Source organism: Pan troglodytes, chromosome 19 (assembly GCF_028858775.2).
Source record: "Pan troglodytes isolate AG18354 chromosome 19, NHGRI_mPanTro3-v2.0_pri, whole genome shotgun sequence".
In the NCBI taxonomy this organism is placed as follows: domain Eukaryota; kingdom Metazoa; phylum Chordata; class Mammalia; order Primates; family Hominidae; genus Pan; species Pan troglodytes.
The window spans coordinates 92,562,150-92,581,708 of record NC_072417.2 but is presented as its reverse complement, the minus strand read 5'-3'; the positions used below and the strand labels follow the sequence as shown (position 1 = coordinate 92,581,708).

Sequence of the window (19,559 nt, the reverse complement as noted above, 5' to 3'; positions counted from 1 at the left end):
CTGTATCCAAAATGCAGAGTGGTCTTGGGTTGCATTCATAGAAGTATTGTCTGCAGAAGAAAGGAGGAGACCCTGCTCTACCCTTTCTCAGATAGGGCACTGCCAGGGTGTTATGTTAAGATCTTTATGCCCTACTTTAAAAGGACTTTGATTAATCAAGTAAGACTCCAAAATGAATTCTATTGCCAAAAAATAGATGTGCTAGGCTGGGCATGATGGCTCACACCTGTAACCCCAGCACTTTGGGAAGCCAAGGTGGGCGGATCATTTGAGGTCAGGGGTTCGAGACCAGCCTTGACCAACACGGTGAAACCCCATCTTTACTAAAAATACAAAAAGATTATTGGGTGTGGTAGTGCATGCCTGTAATCTCAGCTACTTGGGAGGCTGAGGCAGGAGAATCGCTTGAACCTGGGAGGCAGAGGTTGCAGTGAGCCGAGATCATGCTGTTGCAGTCCAGCCTAGGCAACAGAGCGAGTCTCTGTCTCAAAAAAAAAAAAAAAAAAGGTCCTAAATGTATTGTTTGCTTCTTAAAAAATATTTTCTATGCTTATAGTAAATAGTTTCTCTTTGCAAAAAGTAGAGAAAGCACAGAAGAGGGTAGAGATGGGAACAAAAATCAATCATAACCTTACCTTAATCTTCCCACCCAGAGATAACTACTTTAACATTTTGGTATATTTCCTAGCAGTCTTTTAAAAAAATACATATTTTAAAATAAAATTAGAATGATATTTATATATAGTCTGTACCCTGTTTTTACTTAATATGACAAGGTGAGCATCACTCTTTTTTTTTTTTTGAGACAGAGTCTCGCTCTGTTGCCCAGGCTGGAGAGCAGTGGTGTGATCTCTGCTCACTGCAACTCCACCTCCCGGGTTCAAGCAATTCTCCTGCCTCAGCCCCCTGAATAGCTGGGACTACAGGCGTGTGCCAGCACGCCCGGCTAATTTTTGTATTTTTTAGTAAAGACGGAGTTTCACCATATTGGCCAGGCTGGTCTCGAACTCCTGACCTCGTGATCTGCCCACCTCAGCCTCCTAAAGTGCTGGGATTACAGGCGTGAGCCACTGAGCTTCTACCACAACCACATGCTTCAGTGGCTGCTGACTAGTCTGTGGTGTGGATGTCCCCAAAATTCATAATTTGTTTCCTCTTTCCTGTACTGTCGGCTGTTTGGGTTGTTTCCAGTTTTTTTCTGCGTTATAAATAATCCTGTGATTAACTTCCTTGTACATAAATCTTGGTCTGCGCCTCTGATTATTTCTGTAGGATCAATTCCTAGAAGTAGAATTCCTGGGTCAAGGAATATAAATGTTCTTGAGGCTCCAGCACCGTTCTGCTAAGGCATCCTCCAGGAAGGTTCGGCTCCTATTAAGATGTGCACACCAGCCCCCACCAGCCAGGAAGGCCAGCTCAGCCATTATCCCTAGATGCCACCTTCGCCAAGGTAATAGGTGAGAATGTTGCCCCTTCAGGCAGGTTCCCACTATACCAGCTCATGGTGTTCTTCCCAGCATGATTAATGCCATTTTGGGTTTGCTGCTATTGGGAACCTTGTCTGTTTCATCTGGCTCAAAGTGCACAGGGAAGGACTGTTCAATGAATGAAAGGAAGTCAAATGGGAGCTGCATGGCAAAAAGAGCCTGATGGTTTGGGCTTGGGGGAGAGCGGGATGGCTCAGGGCAAAGCCAGAAGCCACCTTGCCTGATTTAAATGCTGGTTCTTTCCTTACCTGTGTGACCTTGGGTAAGGTACTGACCCCAAAGAAGCTGCAGGTCCTCCATCTGTTTTGGGGCTGAGTGTCACAGTGGGGAAGCAAAACCATGAAATGTGCAGAGTACTCAGCCTGGCATAGGGTGCGTAGCATAGTTAGTGCTCACTTAATGGGAGACATTTTTCTTAGAATCATTATTCTTGTTGCTTTTGTCTATATGAAGAATGCTTTTATGACTCAGGGGAGAACTTCCTCAACTCCATCCTCTGGTTTGCCCAACAAATATTTATTAAATGCCAGCTCTGTGGGTGGAGAACATGTATTGCACAAGCAAATAGCGAAAAGACGCCCTCAGACCTAGACTCCCGGCCAGTGGGGAATTCAGGCAAGGCACTGAAGATGGATTGGTTTAACTCCAAAGGAAAAAAAATGTGCCAAGAAAAAAGAGCAAGAGAAGACCTATTCTACTCCTCTAGTATATGGAAAGGAAACTCATCTCACGGGTAATCAAACCTGTACCAATGTCAACAACGTAACACCTCTTTTCCCAGATTGTTAGCAAAGACTTAAAAAATGCTAACACACAATGCTGGGAAGGTTGTGGTGAAACAGGCACTCCTTTAAATCATGCCATGAAATCAAATGTGCCGTAGGCCAGAGAGATAAACATGCTGAGAAGTGGCTGCCTTCATCTTCCCCCTAAGGGGCTGCTGAGGGCAGTGGGGCGTAGGGATCCTGCCCTTTCCTTGCAGACAGAAGCGAGGCGTTTCATTTCCTGCCTCACCAGGCCGCTGTCTCTGAAGGGACAGTCTGATCAATAGATGAGTCAGCCTCTGGCCTGTTCATCCTCTTCCTTCTCATTGAACATTCCTTAGAGATTCTTGTTTTTTTTTTGTTTTTGTTTTTTCAAGGACCCGTTGGCTACCTGGCCCACATTTTAAAACATCTTTTTGTTGGTGGTTTTTGTGGGCTATTGATCCTGTTGGCTTGTTTTCTGAGATCCGCTTCATTTCAAATGTTCCTAAAGGGAACTTCAGGACAAACCAGGCCTTCTTGCTCCCCCCGCCCGCTCTGCTGCTGCGCAGGGGCCAGGCGGAGGCAGTGGGCGAGTGCTGGCTGGCACAGGGCCTCATCTCCAGGTTTTCATCTGAGCTGTGATTTCCCTAGGCAGGTGGGAGGCAGGCGTCCAGCAGAGCCGTGCTCTGCAGAGGGGAAAAAACCCCAGCACAGCTCTGTCGAGTCTTTCCTGCTGGATTCCTGGGGTGGGTACGAGCCCCTCACCTGGGTCCCGTGAACTCATTGATCATGTCATTAGGGTCCCTGCTCCTTTTATCCGGAGCTGGGAGGAGAAGGTTGTATGTGGCAGGCAGCAGGGTTCTGGCCCCTACCCCGATTCCCTTATCTCCAGCCAGGGCCGGGGCCCACCCTCCATGGACTTTCTCTGGCGCCCCCAGACACCGAAGCGGCAGCAGCAACAGCCCGGGTGGTACTTCGTGCTGGATGTGTATTTTCAGAAGCTGCGGGGGACGTCATGTGTATAAAATTAGCATTGCCTTGTTGGCCCCTTTCAGACTAATTCGGAGTGAAATGTTTTAGCAATGGTGGGCTGATTCTATCAGGAGAACAAGAACTAATTAAATTCCTTCTGACCATCAAGCAGTAAATTATTTATATCCAGACAGATGCAATCTAATCTCTAGCATCCAGCAAAACCCAACATGCATGCTACTTGATTTTTCAAGGGGAGAGGAAGAAAAAAAGACAAGGCTCAAGTACTCAAGAGAGGAGATAGACGGCGGAGAGAGCCACAGGACTCTGGCCCGAGGGGCACTCAGCTCCGTGTGTGGATGGGGAAGCCGCCGACTCGGGTGAGGGCTCAGGACTTCCATTCCTGGTTCCCAGTAGTCTCAGCCGGCATGCTATTCCTTGCAGGCAGGAATAAAGAAAAAAGGAGTCCACAAACCATTCTACAAGGCTTTGTTTAACACAATCTCAGCTGTTTAGGGGGAGAATTAATTTCACTAATGAATTTGCTAATGCATGTCACAGACGTACTGGTCTGCCCCTTTTGGTGGCCTTTGGTGGCTGCTGAGTGGCTGCCAGCTTGCATTTTGGAATGGAGTGATTAGCTTGTCCCCATGAGGTGAGCTGTGTGGGCCGCTGCCCATCTCTTCTGCTGCCCACCCAGCAGTGGGACTCATAGCACCATGCATGGGAAGCCCAATGTCCCTCCCCCTGATGCCAGGGATGACATCTTTGCTGGGTGTTCCTGCCCATCCCCACCAGACACAGGTGTGGACGGGAGCCTGAGCCTGCTTTGGGTCTAAGTCCCTACCCTCATGTGCCCCTCTCTTGGGAAGAGGTGAGGGCTGCCCTCAGGACGCTGGTTGCTGCTCTGTGACTTGGGCTGGGATGAAGGAAGGGCTCCTTTTGCAGTTTGCTGTGAGGACACCTGCTTCATTGCCCAGCTGGGTGGTGCTTGCCTTGAGGGGTCTGTATATGCTGGTCACTCGCAGCTGTCACCAACACTCACCGCTTTTCGGTTTTAGCGGTGACATCGGCTGATGGAAAGGTGCTGGCCTCGTGGAGCTGGGGTGTGGGGTCAGCCTTGTTCGTGTGTCTCTGGGGACTCCTGAGTTTGGCGACCCTTGCTCTCTGTCATCTGAATCTGCAGTGGTGGTCTCTGCTCACCCTTAATCCTTGGGGGTGACTGGAGCAGAGAGAGGTCTAGGATTTGGAGAGCCTGGGGAAGGGCTGACTGTCCAGCGTTTCTTCCTGGAAGCTGGGCTTGCCGGCCGCTCAGCCCTGGCAGGGCTGGGCTCTATTTCTGGCACCCCTGACACTCCCTTTGAACCCTTGGAGCACGGTGGTGAACTTAAGCCCCCAGGGGCATACATGGTAGTGATTTTTTTAAAATGGCGAAAGGACCCTTTGCAAAGCAGTCACCTTACTAAGTTCTAAGCATCTGTTCCAAATCTCTAAAGATTTTGAGACTCCTCTTTTGGACTCACTGTAGTGCAAGGTCTATTTGTTTGAATTGTGAACACATCCTCCTTTGAGGGTGGAGCTGATTTTGGGAGAGGCCAGGTGCCCCCAGCTCTGTCTGGTGGGGAGCCTGGCCCATAGAGTTGGCTGGGGTCCAAATGCTGACTTCACTTCTTATTATGCACGTGGTCTTGGACAAGTTATTGAATCCCCATGAGCTTCCGTTTCCCCAACTGTGAAATGGGACCAAGCATCCTTCCTACCCCCCAGGGCAGCTGAGAAAAGGAGAGGACGCAGGTGAAGTCCTCCGCACGCCACCCAGTGACAGGCTGAAGCTCAGGAAGCACCTGCAGCTGCGGCTCTCGCACTGGCCGTGCTGTCATGGGTGGGGAAGTGGGTGGGGGCATCTGTGGATGAAGGAGACTGAACGGCTTCCCGCCACAAGTGTTCTGGCTGTGGTGAGGTGAGGTTGCCGTGACAGCGCTGGCTGGCAGTCTTAGATTTGGGGAGTTGGTGCTGGAACATAAGTTACTGAACCCCATGATCCCTGGAGTGCGTATTCTTCAATGTTCCTGGACACGCCATGGTCGGGTGGGCAGTAGCTGCTCATTAGGTGCCCACCGTCCTGGTAAACATAAAAATGAAATTGCTGTTTCTTGAGTACCTGTTCTGACTGGTCCTGAGGCTACAGTCAAGGAGAAGTAAAGTGGTTGCCCTCTCACACCTTCCGCCAGCAGGACAGGGAGGGCACTTCATTTGCAGTGGGATGGCGAATGAAGCATGAATACCTGCGTGGGTTCACTGCTCTGCAGTTCGCAAAGTATCCCTGTGTATGTGAGAGCTGGGCATTCTTAGGCTTTTCGGGTCTCCCTCAGCCTTTCCCTGTGCTTTGCTCTGGCTCGGTGACCACCCAGCAACCATTTCAGCCCAGTCACTTCTACACTCAGTCTTTTGGAGCTGGGATGGAGATTGATGGTGGGTGGGGGAGGCTGTTACTTTGGACCTGATTTTCTAGGAGTTGCTGAAGATGCAATGGGGTGTCACAAGATCCATCCACCCACCCATTCATTCATCCATACACCCACCCACCCATCCTTCCACCCATCCACTGTTCACCATCCACCCATCCATCTATCCACCCATTCATTCACCACCGACCATCCACCTACCCACCCACCCATCTATTCATCCACTCACCCACCCACCCATCCACCTGCCCACCATCCACTATTCACCATCTACCCATCCACCCATCCATCCACCCATTCATTCACCACCTAACATCCACCCACCCATCTATTCATCCATCCACCCACCTACCCATCCATCCACTATTCACCATCCACCCATCCATCCATCTACCCATTCATTCACCCATCCATCCACCACTCATCATCCACCCATCCATCCACCCACCGACCCACTCATCCATCCACCCATCCACTATTCACCATCCACCCATCCATCCATCTACCTATTCACTCACCCATTCATTCATCACCCTCCATCCACCCCCCCACCCACTCACCCATCCGTCCACCCACCATTCATCTATTCACCCATCCACCTATTCACCATCCACTATCCACCCATACAAAATCCACCACCTACCCATCCATCATGCAGTGTCCATCAGTCATCATCCACCTACCCATCTACTATCCACCCATCCACCACCCACCACTTACCATCCACCCATTCACTTATCCACCCATCCATCCAATCATCCATCCCATCCACCCATTCACTATCCACCATCCACCTCACCTGCCACTCACCCATCTACCATCCACCACCCACTCACCACCCACCATGACCCACCATTTGCCATCTACCAATCCATCCATTCTATAAATAATTAGTAAGCACTTAATGCATGCTAGGTATTATTTTAGGCATCAGTAAGACAATCATGGGAAAAAAAGACAGACAACCCCCGCCCCTCCCATCCTCAGGAAGCTCTATTCCAGTGAGAACAATTAATGTGCTAGAGGGTGAGGTCATCAGTGCTGCTGCCTGTGTAAGACTGAGGTTCCCAGGCCCGAGACCATCCTGGCCAGGGCTCCCAGGGTCTCCTGGTGAGGACTCTCAGGAGTCCAGCTGCTGCCCCTCAGCTGAGCACCTGGCATGGACAATGCCTGGTAAATGCTTGCTATGTGAGGGCACCTGCCCACGTTGAATCAACACAGCCTCTGGGCCACAGGGGTCCTGCTCCTTAGCAAGCCCCCTGTGCCCTCCATGCTGGCCCTGCATCCCCTGGCACGCCCCCCCCCCCCCCTTTGTCAATGTCCTTCTTGTGCAGCTGGCCTCGGTCCCTCCTCTCTCCCTCCTGCTCCCTGCAGGCCCACGCAGCCTCCGCGCACTGTGGGTGGTGAGAATATGTGGTTAACAGGTTGACTAACCCAATCCCCGCAAGGCAGGGGAAGGCTGCTCCAGTAAATTTCCAAATGTGTCCGGGCTGACAATTTTGGTTTCCTCTCAAGCAGTGAGTGCATGGAGCCCGGCCGGGAGGGAAGTGTTCAGGGGCCTGAAGCCACCTTGGAGGGCTGGTCCTGACTGTGGTCTTGCCTCCCTCCTGGGCAGCCGGGAAGTGTGGGCCCTGGTGTTTCTGCTTTGGAAGATCCTCCCCATCCACCAGCACCCTGGGGCCCTCAGCCCCGCCCCTCAGCTGCCCCCAGCCGGTCTCTGCGCCTGGACCCTCCGGACGGTTCCCTGCTGTCTGCCAGTCACCAGACACTGGGTCGGCTCTCATGCACACAGGGCAGGAGATCCTGGCTCTCACTCTCTCCGTGTTAGCAAATATTTTTCTGAACTCCAATTTTCCTACCTGCTCCTGCGCCAGGCCCCTCAGAGCAAAGGCGGCCACCCAGGTAGATCCCTGGGCTGGGCCACGTGGCCCTCTCAGCTCCTCTGAGGGGATGTCTTTCCTGCCCCCAAACAGTGAACAAAACACAAATCACCCTCCCCGTGTGACATCACAAGCTGGTCTGCGATGGACCTCGTGATGATCTGAGTCTGTCCCCTCTCCCTGCTTCCTGGGTTTCCTCGGCTCAGAAAATAGCAGTTTCAGGCTGCTTTTTTTCTCCTCTTAGATTTGAGTGTTTGTAATTTTTCTTCAAGCTGAATCTCAATTTACTTGGGAGCTACTTATCTTCCCTCCAGGTCTCCTCTGTCTCCCGGCCGTCCCCTTGCCCCAGCAAACAACCGCAGCGCCACCCCCTGCGTCCTCGGCAGGTTTTGCTCGTGACCTGTCTGTTGTCTTCCAGATCATTAGCTTGGATATTAAACAAAACTGGGGCCTTGCAGTGGCCCAGGAGGCCTCCCGCGAGATGCCCCCGCCTGCCCGATATGCTGACATCTGCCGTTAGCCTTTGTTTATGGCTGTCCAGCCTCCCTCAGCCTGTGCCTGTGTTGATACCAGAGCCAATCTAGTCCAATTTCACACAGAACATTTCTTCAGACTCGTTTCTTCGGCCTCACCAACAGCCGCTAATTTGGTGGCACCTATGAAAATGGGCTGGGGATCCGCAGCTGTCACTTGGTCCTTGCCACTCTTCCCCCCTTTACCCCCACCACCGCCGGGCTCCCACGGCCCCTCAGACGTGGTCTCTTTGGAAATGTTCCGTCATCTCAGAGACTGCAGCTGTGGGATGGGGGCTTGGCTGTGCATAGACTGGACTTGGGTTTTCTCGGGGTTTGGAGGGCGGCCCTTGTTGGCTTCTCCATGGCTGGGTGGGTGGGCAGGGGTAACAGACCAGATAGAGACTAACAGTCCAGGGCCTGGGGCCACACTGCCTGGATTGGAATTCCAGGCTACCTGCTCATTCTCTGGGCAATTTCTTTTCTTTCCTTTCCTTTTCTTTTTTTTTTTTTTTTTTTTGAGACAGTGTCTCACTCTGTCACCCAGGCTGGAGTGCAGTGGTGCGACCTCGGCTCATTGCAACCTCTGCCTCCTGCTTCAGCCTCCCGAGTAGCTGGGATTACAGGTGTCCACCACCATGCCTGGCTCATTTTTATATTTTTTGGTAAAGATGGGGTTTCACCATGTTGCCCAGGCTGGTCTTGAACTCCTGACCTCAAATGATCCACCATCCTCGGCCTCCCAAAGTGCTGGAATTATAGGCATGAGCCACCATGACTGGCCTTGTCAGTTTCTCAGTAGAGTTCTTTGGGGACCATGGAGACAGACGTGGAAAGCCCTGAGCACCAGCTGGACACAGGGTGAACCCCTGGGCAGCAGCAACTCCTGCTAGTGAGGAGTCCTTGATTCTGTCCCCTTCCCCGCACTCCCCTTCAGTGGACTCTGTGCCTCCAGAAAGTCCCTCCCTTCCTAGGAATTTTGCCATCTCAAGACGTTGATAGATGTGCTGCCTTCTCAGATATTTGCTTATTTTGCCTTTTGCCAGTAAATATTTTGCCCGTCTTTTCTTCCTAGTTCATATATTTTCATAACTGACAAAGTTATTAAATTAGTTTGAGTCTTTTAAGTAGCCGTTAATTTCACATCAGCCCTAATTTGTGTACTTGATTTCCTCTCCCCACCCACTCTGGATGTGGTTACAGCTCCTCCTCCTGTCGCTCATTTGTGTTAAAATCAACACTTCCTCCCCAACGGCTCCCTGTAAGCCTTCCTGTGGGCAGCCTGGGCAGAGCTACCTCCATCAACCCTGTTTCCAGCACGGTCTGTCCCCACCTCGGCCCTTCAAGTGCTTTACGGAGCCACACGGGCACTCCTCCTCCCGCCACCGAATGGAACTGCTATCTGTTTTGCCTTATGTCCTGACGTCCCCTTCCTGTATTCATTTCTTTGGGTTCCCAGGACCTAAGCCAGTGCCCTGCCCAGAGTAAGTGCTCACTGGTGTTTGAGGGGTCAGCAGGGAGGGAGGAGTGGAGACCAGCTTGGTTTGGAAAACTTGGTCTTCTCTAGGCCTGGCTGGTTGCAGGTGTGAGACCTTGGGTAAACTGCTCTCCTGATCCTGGTCTTTGCTTCTCCGTCTGTAAAGTGGAGGAATTGCGTCTGGATGATTGCAAGTATACTTTCCCGCTCTGACATTCTAGAATCTTCCATTTCTTTTGCTCTGTGGGCATTGATTCATCTTTCCAATGGGGCCTGTCTTCACTGTATGGTATTGGGTTTTGGTGACATTGTTGTAGTTGGAGTTCTGGGATAATGTAATTGTTGTCATTGTTGCCAACACCATTGCTGCTGCCACTGCCTTCTACCACCACCATCACCACTATCATCATCATCACCATCATTACCATCACCACCATCATTACTATCATCATCATCACCATCACCACCGTCATCACCATCACTGCCATTATCACCATTACCATCGCCATCACCACCACCACTACTATCATAATCACCATCACTGCCATCATCATCATTGCCACCACTATCACCACCATCACGACTATCATCACCGTCATCACCACCACCACCACCACCATCACTGACATAATCACCATTACCACCACCACCGTCATCACCACCATTATCATTGTCATCATCATCATCACTACCACCACAACTATCATCATCACCACCATCACCACCACCACCACCACTGTCATCACCACCATTATCACTATTATCACCACCGTTACCACCACCACTGCCATCACCACCATCATTACTATCATCACCACCATCATCGCCATTATCACCATTACCATTGCCATCACCATCACTACTATCATAATCATCATCACCGCCATCACTGCCATCATCACCATTGCCACCACCATCACCACCATCATTACTATCATCACCACCACCACCATCGCTGACATAATCACCATTACCACCACCACCACCATCACCACCATTATCACTATTATCACCACCGTTACCACCACCACTGCCATCACCACCATCATTACTATCATCATCACCATCACCACCATCATCGCCATTATCACCATTACCATCGCCATCACCACCATCACTACTCTCATAATCGCCATCACTGCCATCATCACCATTGCCACCACTATCACCACCATCATGACTATCATCACCATCACCACCACCACCACCATCACTGACATATAATCACCATTACCACCACCACCGTTATCACTATCATCATCATCTCCATCAATACCACCACCATCATCACCACTACCACCACCACCATGGCCATCACCACTTCCCGAGTGCTTACCATGGGCCAGGCATTGTGCTGGGTATGTGATATCTATCACCCATGTGATTTTTACAATCATCCATTGGGGATATGGATACTCTTCTCCCTATTTCAGAGGTGAAACATCTGAGGCACAGAGAAACTATTTGCCTTGGGTCCCACAGCTAGTGGTGGCAGATCTGATTCCATCTCAAGTCTGCCTGACACTCAAGCCTGTGTTCTGACTGCCCTGCCCTGTCGACCCTGTTTGTTCCCCTCAGGCTGGTTTCCTTTGCTTTTTGTGACTGTACATTTTAGCTGTTCATGAGGCTGAGTTCTGTCCGTTGATGTTCTATGGTTTGGAGAAGTCTTTAGCTTCTCTAAGCCCGGGTTTTCTATGCCATAAAAGAGGGAGAGGAAACCCCACCTCATGGTGGTGTCTGAGGATTAAAAAAGTTATGCTCATCAGAACCTAACACAGTGCCTGGCATAGAATTAATATTCAAATATTGGTTTTAGAATTATAATGATTGTATATTACATCAAAATTACTATCCACCCTGTAATTTTTCCCACAAATGTATATTGAAAACCTTCCATGTGTGAGACCCTGTGTTAGGTGCTAGACATCCAGAACTGAGCAGGACGTGGTCCCCACCTCCTAGGAGCCCAGCCTGCTGGGGAAGGCAAAGTGGAAACAGCACAGCACAATGAAGTCAGGCTCACAGCAGGGTGTGAAGCACCCACGAAGAAAGGGCCAGCAGGGCCAGGTGAGGGGTGACTGAGTGAGGATGGAGAGGGCCAGGTGAGGGGTGACTGTGAGTGAGGATGGAGAGGGCCAGGTGAGGGGTGACTGTGAGTGAGGATGGAGAGGGCCAGGTGAGGGGCGACTGTGAGTGAGGATGGAGAGGGCCAGGTGAGGGGTGACTGTGAGTGAGGATGGAGAGGGCCAGGTGAGGGGTGACTGTGAGTGAGGATGGAGAGGGCCAGGTGAGGGGTGACTGTGAGTGTGGATGGAGAGGGCCAGGTGAGGGGTGACTGTGAGTGAGGATGGAGAGGGCCAGGTGAGGGGTGACTGTGAGTGAGGATGGAGAGGATGCACAGCCTTAAATGCACAGCCAATAAAAATGAAAGAACAAAGTAACTCAGTTAAGCTTATGATTCAAAACAGTTAGAAAAAGGACAAAAAATAATACACTGAAGAAAAGTAGAAGGAAGCCATTAATGAACTAATAGAATAATAATGGGCCACAAAGTAGAAAAATGGGACTAGTAAATAAAAGCTGTTTTCTGGAAAAATTTAGATGAACCACTAACAAACATAGTCAAGGTTAGAAGTCAAGAAAGCAGCCAGGCACAGTGGCTCACGCCTGTAATCCCAGCCTTTTGGGAGGCCGAGGCGGGTGGATTGCCTGAGGTTGGGAATTTGAGACCAACCTGGCCAACGTGGTGAAACCCTATCTCTACTAAAAATACAAAAATTAGCCAGGATGTGGTGGTGGGTGCCTGTAATCCCAGCTACTTGGGAGGCTGAGGCAGGAGACTCGCTTGCACCCAGGAGGCGGAGGTTGTGGTGAGCCAAGATCGCACCACTGCGCTCCAGCCTGGACAACAGAGAGAGACAGAGACTCTGTCTCAAAAACGAAAACAAACAAACAAAAAAACCCCAAGAAAACCCAAGGAACACATAATGAGGAATAATAAGGGAGAAATATAATTTACCAAACTGATCAATTTCTATGGAAGATAGAAAGTTTCTAAGCTACTCCCACACAAAGCTTGTGGTCTGGATGGTTCCACAGGGGAATTTGAACAAAACCTTTAAAGAGCAGGTGCTTCCAATGCTAATTAAAGTGTTCCACAGCAAAGATAAAGAAGAAAAAGTCTAAGTAATTTTGCTAAAGTGAGAATAAAATTTTTTTTATCTGACAAATATTGTACAAAAATAAAACTACAGGCCAGTCTCACTTATAAATATCAATGCAAAAATTTAAATAACAGATTACCAAATAGGATCCAAGCATCATCTTAAAATAATAATACCCTGTGTTTACTTGGAGTTTATTCTAGCAATGCAAGAATGGTTTAATAGGAAGAAATCTATTTATATAATGCATCATATTAATAAATATAAAGAGAATTAACACACGATTATCTTTTTAATACTGAAAAAGCATTTAACAAAATTCAGCATCCATTCTTGATAAACATTCAGCAAAACAGAAATTGATACTTTCTTAACGTGACTGTAATCATATTCAAAACTCATTTTTTTCTTAATGTGGAAACACTGAAGTTAAGAAAAAAGCAAGGATGCCTACTCTTGCTACTACTATTTCATATTGTAGCAGAAGCATTAGCCAATGCAATCAGACAAGAAAAGGAATGAGAAGAATAAATATTGGAAAGGAGGGGCTAAAAGTATTACCCTTTTTTAGATGATGTAATTGTATACTTGGAAAATCCTAGAGAATCCATGAAAAACTACTACAACCAACAAGATAATCCTGTGTATGCATGTATGCATGTCCATATGTATATATGTATCTGTCTTACAACAGTAATATAATGGGAGAAAAGGCCCCTATTTATGATAACAAAAATATCTAGGAATAAACTTAACAAGAAATGTGCAAAATGCATGTGCAAAAAACTTAACAATCCTGAAGAACATTTTTTACACCTCGATAAACTCCAAATGGAGCCAAGACTTAAAGTCAGCAAATATTTCTTGAATTACAATGGAATCATTATAATTCAAGAAATATTTGCTGACTTGAGCGCTTTCCATACACCAGGCCCTGTTCAGGCCCTGGTGATACAGCAGTGAACAAAACAGATAGAAATTCCTTCCCCATTGCAGCTTGCATTCTAGGTGGGAAACGAATAAGAAAATTGTGTTGTAACTTAGATAATGATATTCTTATGGCAAATTATGCTGCTGGGAGAGGAGTCAGGGTGAGGTTGCAGTGTGAAGAGCGGGGGCCATGAAAGGCTTTGCTGATGTGTGATGTTTAAGCCATTATTTTAAGTCATTTATTGTTTAACTTTTCATGTGTTTATTTTGCAACCTAAACTAGCTCAGAAGCTCCCTGCATTTTCCATAGCATACAGGCCTATAGTAAGGTTTCAATACATTAATTTGTTTAAATTATCAAATTTTGAAGATTTGAATTTTTCTTTTACTATGCCATATTCTCTGTATTTAATCTTGGTCTTCTAGGGTCTTTCCATTCTGCTACCCACAAAACCTTGTTTTTCTGGAATGGAAAGCCTCCAAAACTCTTATTATTCAAAATATTGTCCTTGGACCAACGTCAGCATCATGTAAGGGCTTATTAGAAATACAAATGTTTGAGTCCTGCCCTATGCCTACTGAATTTTAGGATCTGCATTTTAAACAAAATTTTTGGGTGCTTTGTATGCATATTACATTAGTCCATTTGCATTGCTCTAAAGGAATACTCGAGGCTGAGTAATTTATAAAGAACAGAGGTTTATTTGGCCATGAGCAGGCTGTACATGAAGCGTAGTGTTGGCATCTGTTTCTAGTGAGGGCTGCAAGAAGCTTACAATCACAGTGGAAGGTGAAGGGGAGCCAGAGTGTCACATGGTGAGAGAGGAAGCAAGACCATGAGGAGAAAGTTCCAGGCTCTTTTAAACAACCACATCTCATGTGAACTCACAGAGCAAGAACTCACTCGTTACCAGGAGGTTGGCACCAAGCCATTCATGAGGGATCTGCCCCCATGACCCAAATGGAGGATGGCACCAAGACGTTCATGAGGGATCCACCTACCTATCTATCCACCTTCCATCTGCCCATCCATCCATCCACCTACCCGTCCATCCACCCACCCATCCATCCATCCACCCATCCACCCACCCACCCACCCACCCACCTACCCGTCCATCCACCCACCCATCCATCCACCCACCCGTCCATCCACCCACCCATCCATCCACCCACCCGTCCATCCACCCACCCATCCATCCACCCATCTTTTCATCCATCTACCTATTCAACCAGGCATCCATCCACCCACCCATCTATCCACCCATCTATCCACCCATCCATCCACTTATTCCACCAGGCCCCACCTCCAACATTGGGGATTGCATTTCAACATGAGATTTGGAGGGGACAAATATCCAAATTATACTACATGTTAAAGTTGAAAAGCATTTTCCTAGCCCCTGGCTTTGCAAGTTCCCTTCTTGTTCAGCAGAAACCAGGGGCTGGGGGAGAGGGGAATTGCCCTGCTCATGTTGGTGTCAGCTTCTCACAGAGTCACCTCTTCTAACTGCCCTTGCGTAGCCTGGATTCCCAAGGGCCTCCCAGGAAGTACCAGCAAGGTGTGTTGAAAAACTCTAGAACTGTTCTGTTCAATGCAGCAACTACTAGTTGCATGCGACTATTTAAATAAAATTTCTTTTGTTCAGATATACTAGTCACATTTCAAGTGTTCAGTAGCCACATGGGGCTAGCGGCTACCACATTGGATAGTGCAGGTATAAAGCATTCTTGTCCTCACAGAAAGTTCTATTGGATAGCACTGATGTAGAATATACCAAGTCCTAGATTTTGAGAATTTTTGAATTGCAAAGTCAAATTATTTCTGTCCATTTGCTTCCATTTATTTCAACAGAGTATCATCCAGCTGTCTGTCCATAAATCAACCCACTCACTGACCATCCATCCATCCACCCACCCACGCATTCATCCACACAGCCACCTATCCACTTATCCATTCTTCCATCCACTCGTCCATTCTTCCATCCACTCATCCATCTACCCATCCACCTACCTATCCATCCATCTTTTAATCCATCTATTCTTCCATCTGCCCACCCATCTATCCATCCATCTGCCCACCCATCTATCCACCCATCATCTGTACACTCATCCATCTATTCATCCACTTAGTCATTTTGTCATTCCGTCATTCCGTAAATGATTATAGCATGTAGTGGTACTTTGAAAAATACTTATTAAATAAACTATAGAATGGTCTATGTGTCCTCCATCCCAGGCTTGGGTACTAGACATGTGTGTGTGTGATGTACTTCCTTACCATGAGCTTGTGGACCTGCATCTGGACTTTCTCCCTGATGTCCAGGCCCTCTTTTACTGTACCAGTTTAGCCTTCCTTGCACCGTAATCTCTCAATTCCATGATTTCTCCTGCCTGAGCTGGTTAATACACTGGCTCCCATGGAACAGGTCTGGCTTCATGGAGCTGCCCCTTTTACATCAAAGCTACATAAGCTTTGAGGGTGATGCCCCTGGGAGCTGGGATGCCCTCGGGCCCTCTTGTTTCCCTGGGCTCAGTGCTCTTTTTCCCCAAGTCCCTGTGCTCCTGCCTGACCTCTCCTATTTGTGTTCAGGTTCACAGGCCTGACCGGGCCCTGGCTGGGGAAGTTGTCCCGGTGTAGACCTCAGAAAATGGAGGAAGATGGTCCCAACAGGGAGCAATTGACTCAGGGATGCGTGAGAGCTCTGGATGGTGCCCGGCATGGCTGGTCAGCATGCCCACGTCCTGCCCTACAAGTTAGCTATCCACATTTTTTTTGGTGTGTGTGGTCTTCCCAGAACATGAAGGTTTTTTAGGTAAACTGCTTCATCCATCATGTCACTAAAGCCTGGAGTTTTCTCACTTTTTATAACGATTCAACATTCTTGATCTAATGTTAGCTCTGACCAGGCTGAGGCCTGTGACCACAGCTGCTGAGCCCTCTCCATTGTGATATTTGGCCCCATGGTGACAGTCAGATTCCTTTCCCAGAGGGACAGGGCATGAGGCTCACACTGGGGAGCAGCACCTGCTGTGCCTTCCTGTCTCCCTCCCCAGGGCTCCTTCCCCAGTGCCCACAGGAAGGCCTCAGGCCTGCCCCACTGAAGGCCCCCATCATCGTGGGTGTCCCCAGAGCCCCACTTTGGGTGGGAGGCTGGAATCACCACCCCACTTTGACACAGACACAAATCATTGTTATGATCCTTAAAGATGTTTTTGGTTCTCTAACCCTGGTATCAGATTCACTTGCTCTCACGTCTCTGCAGAAACATTAGCTTTGCCGCCTCAAAGCTGCAGTTGGCTCTAATTACTATGGAGCTGCATCCCTCTCCCTGTCTCTAGTGGAAAAAGGGAGGCCATCTGCTCATTCCTGGGGTTGTGCCCGACGGATGAGCCCCAGAGGAGTGGGCTGGGACCAGCCAGGGGGCGGAGCTTCTCTGCTGTAGGCTCCTACCTGCAGGCTAAGCCCCGCCAACCTCCCTTAGGACTTTAAAGTAAGGCCAGCTTGTGCCTGGCAGAGCCCAGAGAGACTCATGAAAATCTCGAGTCTGTTTGGCTGTCACTTGCTGGCAAGGCTTTCCCCAGCCTTCCTGGAAGGGCAGACAAAGCCTGGCCTGGTTATAACTGGTGTTTGCTCTGCCCTGGGCACAAGGGACCTTGGTCAGTGCATCTGCCCATCCCGAGCCTCAGTTTCTTCATCTGCAAAATAGTGACCACAATTCCACCACCTCACAGCCTGGAGAAGAGGAAGGCATGAGATTATGCCAGCAAAGTGCCTTACAGTCAATATGGATTTGTTACTGCAACAATTACCATGGTCTCTAGTGAGGGAGTGATGGCACTTGCTAGCTTGCAGGCTTTTTATGAGGATAAAATAAAATGCCACAAGGTAGCTGTCATATATTCATTCTGCAGGTATTTTTCGGGCACTTGTATGCCGGGTCCTGAAGCAGGCACTGGGGCTACATCAGTACATGCAACGCATGCCCAAGGACACACACACCCCCGTAGAGATGGTAGCAAGCTGTTCTCCACTTAGTGAGTGTCTTGTGGCAGTGGGCTGCATTGCCTGGACAGGCTGGAATGTCCCCTAATTTACAGCTGGGGAAACTGAGGCCTGAGCTGGGTCCCTCTCCAGCATCTGATGCTGCCTCAAGAGCTGCACTTCTCTCGGACCTCCTGAGACAGCCTCTTAGTTCATACCACCATCCTGGGCACAGCTGCGGTTCCTGCAGAAATAAAGTGCACAGGCTTTGGGGGGGGGTGGCAGCCGTGCCACGGGGCTGCCAGGCCCTTTGGAGAAGATGGGAGCTGCTGTCCTCCCCACAGGCAGGACGCTGACTTGGACCTCCGAGCCTCGGGAGTCACAGATGCAAGCCAGCCCTTCTGTTCCCGGAGCACATGGGTGAGGTGGGGGTGTGTCCAGAGAAGGCAGCCTCAGGCCTGAGACCCCAGTGCTCTGGTGGCCTCTGAAACTCTGCTGTGAGCCAGGCTGGGCCCTCCTGGGTGGACTCCGGGAGCTGAGCAGGAGCCGGGGGCACCAGGAACTGTGCCCGCCCCTACCTGCCGCCCTTTCTTTAAGGGAGGCACAGCCCGTGCCGCATTGGGTGAGGTTCCCAGGTAGAAGACACTAGACCTGAGTGGAAACTCCGCCTGGGAACTTGATTTTTCCATAATATTTGAGGAAATGGGTGGAGACAGGAAAAGAAATGTTCAGAGTAGTCCAGGATAGGGTGAGGAGGGAAGCTGGTCCTCTCCCAGGAGGTCAGGGGATGGCCAGCCCTCGGCAGGGCCTCCATCAGATGAACCCACTGGCTGCTCGGCCCACTGAAGGGCTGGAGGTCCGAGTCCTTCACTGGGGTGCCGGGATGTTGGCTAAGGCTGTGAATCGGTGTGTGCACGTGGGTGCGAGTACAGCCCAGGTACCCAACCCAGGCCTTGTCCAGGGAGAGGGGCTGTGGTGTGGCTCCTGCCTGCTGCCCCCTAAAGTCCCCCGTCCTCCCCCAGCCTGCTCCACTGGTCTCCGCAGGTGCTGGACGGCAGCCCCTGGACTGGGTGTGGTGCATGCTGTGGTCTCTTCTCCCCAGTGGATGTTCCCCGAAAGTGAAGCACACACAATTCTCATGTGTGCTGGGGGTGTGTGTTTGTTTGGGTGAGTGGACTCAGCTCCAGTTCTGAGGAGAGAGGGTTCAGGAGGGCTTGTCTGGGGATTTGGCTCCTGAAGGTCCTATTCTTGGTCTCTTTGTCCCTTCCACAAGCAACAGGTTTTTTGTTTTTGTTTTTGTTTCGAGATGGAGTCTTGCTCAGTCACCCAGGCTGGAGTGCTGTGGTGCAATCTTGGCTCACTGCAACCTCCACCTCTGGGATTAAAGCAATTCTCCTGCCTCAGCCTCCCGAGTAGCTGGGATTACAGGCGTGCGCCACCATGCCACCACGCCTGGCTAATTTTTGTAGTTTTAGTAGAGACGGAGTTTCACCATGTTGGTCAGGCTGGTCTCAAACACTTGACCTCGTGATCCACCTGCCTCGGCCTCCAAAAGTGGCGTGAGTGATTTTTTAATAGAAAAGTGAACACTTGGGAGTTGGCTTGAAAGATGCTTTTATCTCTGAACCCCATGGCAGACTCAGGTGCCCCAAGGTAATTGTTCACTTGCCAGGCTCCCTAGGGCTCCTTGTCCAGCCCTGGATGGAAGGGTCAGGCTCAGACCCACCTTTCCTTTTGGTCCCTGAGCAGAGCCCCTGCTGAGTAGTGGGTCTAAAGAATGAGGAAGGGACTGGGTGCAGTGGCTCACACCTGTAATCCCAGCACTTTGGGAGGCTGAGGCGGGTGGATCACCTGAAGTTGGGAGCTTGAGACCAGCCTGACCAACATGGAGAAACCCCGTCTCTACTAAAAATACAAAAATTAGCCGGGCGCGGTGGTGTATAA

At 49.6% G+C, this 19,559-nt stretch overlaps 1 protein-coding gene across 21 annotated transcripts in view; it reads left to right on the top strand.

Annotated features, from left to right (window-relative positions):
• The window catches only part of RBFOX3 (RNA binding fox-1 homolog 3), a 526,282-nt gene that overhangs the window by 45,338 nt on the left and 461,385 nt on the right, over positions 1-19,559 (top strand). For 3 of the 21 annotated variants that reach the window (XM_063799988.1, XM_063799984.1, XM_063799976.1), the window contains exon 1: positions 3,286-3,585. The exons of 15 other annotated variants lie outside the window; for them this stretch is intronic. The gene's annotated coding sequence lies outside the window, so the exon portion shown is untranslated. Of the gene's footprint in view, positions 1-3,270; positions 3,586-19,559 lie in introns of those variants that run through there. 3 more of the 21 variants (XM_063799979.1, XM_063799990.1, XM_063799971.1) reach the window with 3 other exon arrangements.